The sequence below is a fragment of the Castor canadensis genome, chromosome 14, assembly GCF_047511655.1.
Source record: "Castor canadensis chromosome 14, mCasCan1.hap1v2, whole genome shotgun sequence".
Classification (NCBI taxonomy): Eukaryota; Metazoa; Chordata; class Mammalia; order Rodentia; family Castoridae; genus Castor; species Castor canadensis.
In genome coordinates, this window is record NC_133399.1 from 40,455,613 (window position 1) to 40,464,630 (window position 9,018).

The following is a 9,018-nucleotide window of genomic DNA, read 5'->3' on the forward strand; positions in this document are numbered from 1 at the left end:
CCACTGCTCTCCCAGCCCATCAAGGGAACCATGAGTACATTTTTTGGTTATAAATATAGCCCATAAAACATTTAGGAAATACACTGAAAAATTATTTCTTCTTAGTACAAGTTTATGTTTGTAATCCCTGCAACACAGGAGGTAGAGATGGGGAGGATTACAGTTTGAGGCTAGCCTGGAAAAAAAGTTAGCAAGACCTACATCTCAACAAATAAGCCAGAGCTGGGTGCTGGTGGCACCCAAGCTACTTGGGAGGCTGAGATCCAGAAGATTGAGGTTCAAGACCAGCCCAGGCAAATAGTTCTCAAGTCCCTATCTTGAAAATATCCAACACAAAAAAGGGCTGGTGGAGTGGCTCAAGTGACAGAGCACCTGCCTAGCAAGCCCAAGGCCCTGAGTTCAAACCTCAGTTCCACCAAAAAATCAATAAATAGGCCAGGTGTGGTGGTGCACATCTGTAATCCCAGCTATGTGGGAGGTGGAGGTAGGAGAGTTAAGGAGACTTATTACACAGCCCAGGCTGTGGGAAAAGGAGAGTGAGCACTCAGCCCATCCTCAGCCACCTTCGGGGTACAGACAGGAGCTTCAGTTTTAAACAGACAGAGAACTGGGAGCAGGGACAAAGGTATGCATAAACAGTCCCAGTCACAGGTGTCTGGCTGACCATTATCTCAGTCCTTGTTCATGAAGGGTTCAGGAGATGTCGTTATCACTGTCGTCACTTGAGAGGAGCGGTGTGATTACTCCAGGCTGCAGCCTCATCATTACAGGTAATTGTCCCATTTGTGGGGAGGTCTGGCCTGCAAGAGTGCCCTGTTCCTTAGGGGAACTTTCAGTCCCTTGTCATAAGATGTCATTGATCATTCCTGTCCTTCCGTTATTCCAAGGTGACTGCAGGAGAGAATAGCTCAGCACAAAGGCCAACAGGTACAAAATGGAGACAGAGAAGCTGGGCACCAGTGACTCACACCTATTATTCTAGCTACTTGGGAGTCTGAGATCAGGAGGATCATAGTTCGAGACCAGACCCAGCAAATAGTTGGTGAGACCCTAGCTCAAAAAATAACCAGAGCAAAATGGGCTGGAAGTGTAGCTCAAGCAGCACAAGCTTTACAAGTGCAAATCCCTGAGTTCAAATCCCAGTCCTACAAAAAGAAAAAAAATGCAGACAGATGCACCAATCTTTTCTCCTGTTTTTGGTCAGTTTGTGGGCCCAAGTAAGAAGTCAGTGCTTTTCCACAAAAGCAGTTTAAGCCTCTTTTTTCTCTGCTCCCACCTCATCTTCCTTGTCCCCTCCCAGGACAGGACGCTCCTAAACAGGACTGTCCTGCTTCCCTCTCAGAGCCCTGGGGTGGGAAAGAAGAAATAGCTGCTGTTTTCTGTGCTATGTCATTACATTATTCAGTGGCCTGGTTCTCTCCATTTTCTGGATGAGGAAACAAAAGAACAGAGAGGCAGGGTAACTAGCTCCAGGTCACACAGTCAGAAATTGCCAGCTGTAGCATTTGAACCCAGAGTTGTCTTTGAGGTCTTGGCTTCCCAGGCTGCCTCCTGCTCTTCCTTTCTCCCCCACCAAACCCATGTCCCATAGGAGGACTCAAAAAATGCCACTTCTGTCTTGTGGGGTGGAGGAGGGGGAAATAGGGGCACTGCACCACGAGGTGGCGCTCTGGTCTCATGTCGCTCCATACCTGGCCCAGGTGTTCCTTCCATTTGCCCTCTGACCCTTCCTTCTCTCCGTCCATTTATTTATCAGATGTGAGCCAGGTCAGTGATTCACAGGCCATTCAGTCATTCAACAAATAATAATTATCACTTACTATATGCCAGGCTCTGCTAGGCAGCCCTGGAGACCCAGTCTGGACTCTGGCCTTCACAGCATTCAGAGTCCAGGGAAGACAGCTGTGGAGACTGGCAGGGCCATTTTAAGACTCTTGGGTCCCTCTCTCTCCCTATTTAAAATGATGTTGCACACCACCAACAACAGGTGTTGGCGAGGATGCGGGGAAAAAGGAACCCTCTTACACTGCTGGTGGGAATGTAGACTAGTACAACCACTCTGGAAAAAAATCTGGAGGCTACTTAAAAAGCTGGACATCGATCTACCATTTGATCCAGCAATACCACTCTTGGGGATATACCCAAAAGACTGTTACTCCAGAGGCACCTGCACATCCATGTTTATTGCGGCACTATTCACAATAGCCAAGTTATGGAAACAGCCAAGATGCCCCAGCACTGACGAATGGATTAAGAAAATGTGGTATCTATACACAATGGAATTTTATGCAGCCATGAAGAAGAACGAAATGTTATCATTCGCTGGTAAATGGGTGGAATTGGAGAACATTCTGAGTGAGGTTAGCCTGGCTCAAAAAACCAAAAATCGTATGTTCTCCCTCATATGTGGACATTAGATCAAGGGCAAACACAACAAGGGGATTAGACTATGAGCACATGATAAAAGCGAGAGCACACAAGGGAGGGGTGAGGATAGGTAAGACACCTAAAAAACTAGCTAGCATTTGTTGCCCTTAACGCAGAGAAACTAAAGCAGATACCTTAAAGCAACTGAGGCCAATAGGAAAAGGGGAATAGGTACTAGAGAAAAGGTTAGATCAAAAAGAATTAACCTAGAAGGTAACACCCACACACAGGAAATCAATGTGAGTCAATGCCCTGTATAGCTATCCTTATCTCAACCAGCAAAAACCCTTGTTCCTTCCTATTATTGCTTATACTCTCTCTACAACAAAATTAGAAATAAGGGCAAAATAGTTTCTGCTGGGTATTGGGGGGGAGAGGGAGGGGGCGGAGTGGGTGGTAAGGGAGGGGGTGGGGGCAGTGGGGAGAAATGAACCAATCCTTGTATGCACATATGAATAATAAAAGAAAAATGAAAAAAAATAAAATAAAATAAAAAAGTCAAAAAAAAAATGATGTTGCATGTGGGCGTGGTGGCTCATGCCTGTAATCCTTGCTACTCAGGAGGCAGAGATCAGGAGGATCATGTTCAAAGCCAGCCTGAGCAAATAGTTTGCAAGACCCTATCTTGAAAATACCCATCACAAAAAAAGGGCTGGTGGAGCAGCTCAAGTAGTAGAGCGCCTGCCTAGCAAGCGTGAGGCCCAGGTTCAAACCCCAGTACTGCCAAAAATAGAAAAATAAAAAATAAAATAAAATGATCCTGTATAACCGTATTGGTATAGATGGATCTGATTGAAGCTAGATTCATGAGTATTTATTCTTTATTCTCATATGCACTTTTTCCTTTTGATTTTAAGAGAAACTAAAAGGAACACAGTTCTGAAGGCACGTAAAAGTGTTGAGGTTCCCGAGCCTCCTGGGTGTGATGAGTTCACTCCGTGGCCGGGCAGATGACATAGAGAGTTCTTGGGGCTGTGCTGTGGGCCACACTGGCATGGTAGATCCCTAAGGGGCAGACATGGGAGGCTTCTAGAATGAGTTTGTATCTAAACTGGGAACTGACAAATGGCTGGGATCAGGGAGGGAAAAATCAAGGGAACAGACAGCACAAAGGCCCAGAGTAAGGGTGAAGAGTAGAATGTGGGAGGAGGGAATTAGGAATAAGAAGTGGAACTGGACAGATGTCTAGGGCACTAGGAGGCCACAGAAGGTTCTGCAGCAGGAGCAGCAAAGGCAGATTGGGGCATTTGAAAGATCCCTTGGATAAAGATTCAAAAGGGTCCAGACCAGAGGATGAGGGGAACATGAGAGGGGAAAAGGAGCCCACCTGCTCTGAGGAAAAGGTATGATATAGAGAGGTGGCAGGAGAGGGAGGAGGGCCCTGGCAGGAGGACACCCCAGCACGGTAATATCATTCATTCTTATGCGACTGGGTGGGGATACAGACAGTAAAGATGCTGGCCTAGTGGAGCTCCCATCCTAGGGTGGAAGACAAGATGGAGGGTGTGAGGCAAATCTTAAAACCTTCATTACACAGTATTAGAAGGCACCATGAGCCGTGAAAAAAATATGGTAGGAAAGGAGGCTGGGGAGACAGGGCGGTTTGCAATTTTAAACGAAGTGGATAAGGGACACCTCATTTAGCACTTGAGCTAAACGTAGAGGATGCGAGGTGCTGGGCCCTCTGGGAAGGTGTGTACACTGAGATAAGCAGCAGTCACAGCCCATGCAAAGGCTTGGGGCGTGATGGAGCCTGGCCGGCTGGAGGAGCAAAAGGAAGGCCCGTGTGGCTGGAGCTAAGAGAGAATGGAGAAGAAGGAGGGGACAGGCAGGTCGTGCAAGGTCCTGTGGGCTGCAGGGAGGACTTGGGCTTTGACTCCAAGACAGCTGGGAGCTGTGGAGGGCTGTGGGCAGAGGATGGAGGGGTATGGATTGCATTTAGGCAACGGCCCATGCCTGGGAAACCTGGGCAAGCCAGAAGCATTTGAGAAACCATAGCTAGTAGTGGCCAGAGGAGAGGGAAGCAGGGCTGCTCTGAGCCCTGTGAGACAGGGGCCCGGGTTGATCACAAGACACTCTTGTTTTGGGGTAGTGGGCAGCAATGGTGGGATTCAGGGCCGGAAGGGAGGTGGAACCTGGGATGTTGCTGTGGGGAGCAGTGGGTGGTGGTGGTGGTGGCCACAGACAGGTCTGCAGGGAGAGCTTGGTCGGGGGGGGGGGGCAGGTAAGAGGGAAGCTGCAGAGGGACAGGCAGCAGGAGAGGCTCACATAGGCATGCAGGAGATAGCAGGGCTGTTCTCCAGGCAAGGACCCTACAGAAGAGCAAGTCTAGGGGACATTGGGACGTGTTTTCCTTACCCAAACCTCTGGGCTAGGCCTGCAGAGTTAGTAAATAAAAATGCAACCCCCTGCTCAGCCACGCATGGTGGCACGCACTTGTGACCCCAGCACCTGGGAGGCTGAAGCAGGAGGATCCTGAGTTCCAGGCCAGCCTGGGCTACATAGTGAGACCCTGTCCTCAAAAAACCAAAAAATACAGGACCTGGTTTAGATTTGAAACTCCCAATTTGCAGTTTCTTTCCAGAAGTAGATCCTAACGGTTGCATGAGACAGATTTCTACAGAAACATCACTCATTCAACTGCATATCCTGTCTTTTGTGAGACAACCGGCCAGCCCTTGTCCAGTCTCCCCACAAGAGGCGGCTCCAGCGGTGGCATGTGGACACCTGGTCCCCTGAGCCCAGTGGCCAGAAGACCAAGCAAGGGTTTTGTCTGTTTTGTCTCTGCCTTGCTCGCTGCAGGAAGCCAGGAGCTTTTAACATGCAGGCCCTGGCCCGTCCCGCCCTCCCGGGCCTCATGGCGCCAGCTGCCCGCTGCCCCCTGCGAGGCGGTGGCGCGGTGGCAGGCTTGGGGGAGGGGCACAGCTCTGAGGCCCATGGACCCTGGTCCTCTCAGCCGACTTCTTCTAGGTGGATCTCCCTGGCTTGGTCCTTTGAGGCCCCATCCAGGCAATTCCAGGCCTGGGCAGCCAAGAAGGCCTCCACCTGGCCTTTGTCCCCTGTCCCCTGGCTGCAAGCCAGACGTCTATCCACAGTCCTCCTGGCTGATCTGTGGTGACCTGAGGCAGGTGGGTGGACTTCCTCGTGACAATGTCCTGCCCAGGACTCACCCCATGGGGCCCTGTAACTCCATCCCTCCACCCCCACACTGCGCAGCCGTGTCCAGGGTGGCCTGCTGCCGCCCAGAGCCAGCTGCCAGGATGTGCCGGTCACATTGGTGGGGACAGAACGGGCCGTTCTTGGCTCTCCCAGCCATCCCTTTGTTCTTGGGCAGAGGTGGGGGGCTGTTTTGTCAGCGAACTCCTTCCACCTTGAAACAGTTATTGGAGGTGAACATTTGGGGTATTTTGGACCTGCGTTCTGGCCAGAGAGGGTCCCCCAGGCCACCCAAAGTGGCAGACATGCACCTTCCTTCTAGCCGCCCTGCCTCCAAGAGGTCATGTTTCCTGGCCATGGGGGAGGCTGGGTCACCCTCTTGGGACTGGAATGCGGGAGGTGACTGCGGCAGAGTGTGGGGGGGACATTCCCAGAGGGGCAGGCACCACAGGGGTGGCAGCTGCTGGTCCTGTCTATCCTTTTAGGGCCAGCAGAGGCTGCAGCTGGTGTGGGTAGCTTTGGTCCCCAAGCGGTGAGGTTATTTTGAGGGTGGGGGCAAGGGAGACTGAGGGGCCCCTCCACTGGGGACAGGAAGTGGGAGGCCTCAGCTGTGTTCTCCCGTTGGCCCACCTGGCGCAGTGGGTGCCACAGGAAATGTCCCTAACGCCTGCCTTTGTGAGCCACTGAGTCTCAGGCCTGGAGAGGAGGCAGCCAGCGGGGAGGGCTCAGGGGAACCTCTGTTGGGGCTGCAGAGCCCGCTGGAATATTTCAGAAGTTGGGTGCCAGGGTAGTGAACATTCACTGTGCCTATCGTCATTAAACACATTGACTCAATTAGTTCAGTGTCTCCAGGATGGAGGCACAATTGATAAAGCCCAGCATGACACGGGGAAACTAAGGCTCAGAGACAGAAGGAACTGGCCCAAGGTCACACAGTCAATAAACAGTACAGCTTGGAATTTAATTCGTAGCCCTCGCGATCTGATGTATTAACTCACCTTACGTCCCTGGCCCTAGTAACTTGGCCAGGGACTCTCAATCAGGAATGAATCTGCCTCCAGGGGACCCTTGGCCGTGTCTGGGGACAAGTATGGCTGCCCCAGCTGGGTTGCTCCTGGCACAGAGTGGGTGGAGCCAGGGATGCTGCTCAGGACCTTGTAGGGTCCAGGACAGGCTGGCTCCAAAGGTACAGTCACGTGAAAGCCAGAGATGGTGGCCATGCCTATAATCTCAGCACTCAAGAGGCAGAAGCAGGAAGGATGGCGAGTTCCAGGCCAGTCTGTGCTGTATAGCGAGACCCTGTCATAAAAAGTAAAAACAGCCACATGCCCCATAAGGATGCCCAAGTCAGCTCCAGATCCCATGTATGACAACTGTCTCACAGGACGATGGGGCTAAACATTTCCATTGCTTGGTGACACAGTGTCTGAGCTGAAGCGTGTGTAACATGGTGTCTTCCTCACAGGTTTGTGGTGGGTTGGGGTAGACAAGGATACTGAGGTGCTGGGGGTGAACCCAGGGCCTCGCACACACTAGGCAAGCGCTCATCACTGAGCCACACCCATCACCCATCAATCAGTTCCCTGCAAACAGAGGCCATGTTGTCCATGGAGTGACGGAGTTACACCATCTCAATTTGTGAAAGCACAGCTGTGACATTCTAGTGATGACAAAATCTCCTACAAATGCATTGCTCCAAGGAGATGTGCAACTGTTATTCGTCTGCACAGATGAGGAAACTGAGGCATGGATAGCCTACATTTTTGACTGCCGGGGATCTCAGGTGCCTGTTATCCTTGGCTGCCTTTATTAGCACCCTCTTAAGTTTTCGGGTAAGAGAAACTGAGGCCCATACATAAGCTCAAGGCTTGGACTATTGGTGCAGTGGTGAGCACTTGCTTAGCATGCAGGAGGCCCTGGGTTTGATCCCCAGCACTGCCAAAAAAAAAAAAGGAAAGGGAGGAAAGAAGGAAGGAAGGAAGGAGGGAGAAAGAGAAAGAAAAAAGGGAAAAGGGAGGGGGAGAGAGAAACAGAGAGGAAGAGAGTGAATCAGAGAGAGAAAGAAAAATAAGGAAGGAAGGAAAATCTTAGGCCAGGGACCTGCAGCTCCCCTGGTATGTAGCCCATGGCTCAGTCTCAATTCTGGGCTCAGACCAGGCTGGATCCCTTCCCAATTGTGCAGCAGCTCTGTCTGGTGGGTCCCTCCCTTACGAGCCAAGGCAGCATTATAACCACTGCAGTTCACAGAGACGGTCTAGAACCAAGGTCAGGGATCAAATCCTGCTGTGAGAACTTGGGACAATCACTGCCAGTCTCTGAGCCTCATTGCTTCACCTGTCAAGCAGCAGTGGTAATCACCCCCTAATTCATAGGTGTGGGAGAGGATTAAATAAGTATGTAGGGAGTCAATGCACAGGACTTGGGGGAAAGGATGTTCACTGAGGACAGGTGTAGCCATGTCCCCAAAATGTCAAAGGGCCTGCATAGATGTAACTACTTGTATGATCAAGGTAGTCTAATGGCTCTCTTAGGACAGTGCTGCACGCCAGGGAACATTTGGCAATGTCTGTGGACATTTTGGGTGGTGACAAGTGGGGAGAGCAGTGTTGGCATCTAGGACTGTCCTCCATCGCCAACAAGAATTCGGCCAAGAAGTCAATAGTGTAAAGGTGTAGAAATCCCAGGGTGGGTCACTGGTTGCAGTGAACAATCCCTGATTTCAGGGGGTTTTCTATTCATTAAATTGTATTTCTTGTGTATATGACCATCCAGTGAGCATCCATTTTCCCAGGCTGCTCTTCACAGGGTGATTCAGGATCCAGGTTCCTTCCTAAGTCCCACTAGGTGAGAAGACTTTAAGGGGCTACACAGGAAATACTACTACTTCCTCCTGCATCTCATTGGCTAGAACCCAGTCACATGGGTTCCTAGCTGCAAGGGATGCTGGGAAATGTAGTCCTGCCACGTTACCTCCCTGCCAAGGTAGAGGTAACAAGTTTGATGAAAATGAGCCGGTTGGAGCCATGTTGCTGTCGTCTTCATTAATTTTATTAATGTGAAATCCTAGGAGCTTTTTTCCTGCTACTATCTCAGCTACTCCATTCAGAGAATCAGTGATGTAATACTTTTATTTTTGCTTTTTGTGGTGTGGGGATGGAATCTAAGGGAAATGCTGCACCACTGAATTACAACCCCCAGCCCCATGGGATGATTCGCCAACGTATTTTCTCGAATCCTCATCCTCTGTCCCATCTCCAAAACAAGACTCTCCAAACATCTCCCCACACAACAATGGGCCACATCCAATGCTCTTGACTTTGCAATGCTTTGGAGTTTGAACTAACTGGATGGGCTGGTGGCCCACGCCTGTCATCCTAGCTACTCAGGAGGCAGGGATCAGGAGGATTACGGTTCAAAACCAGCCTCAAGCAAATA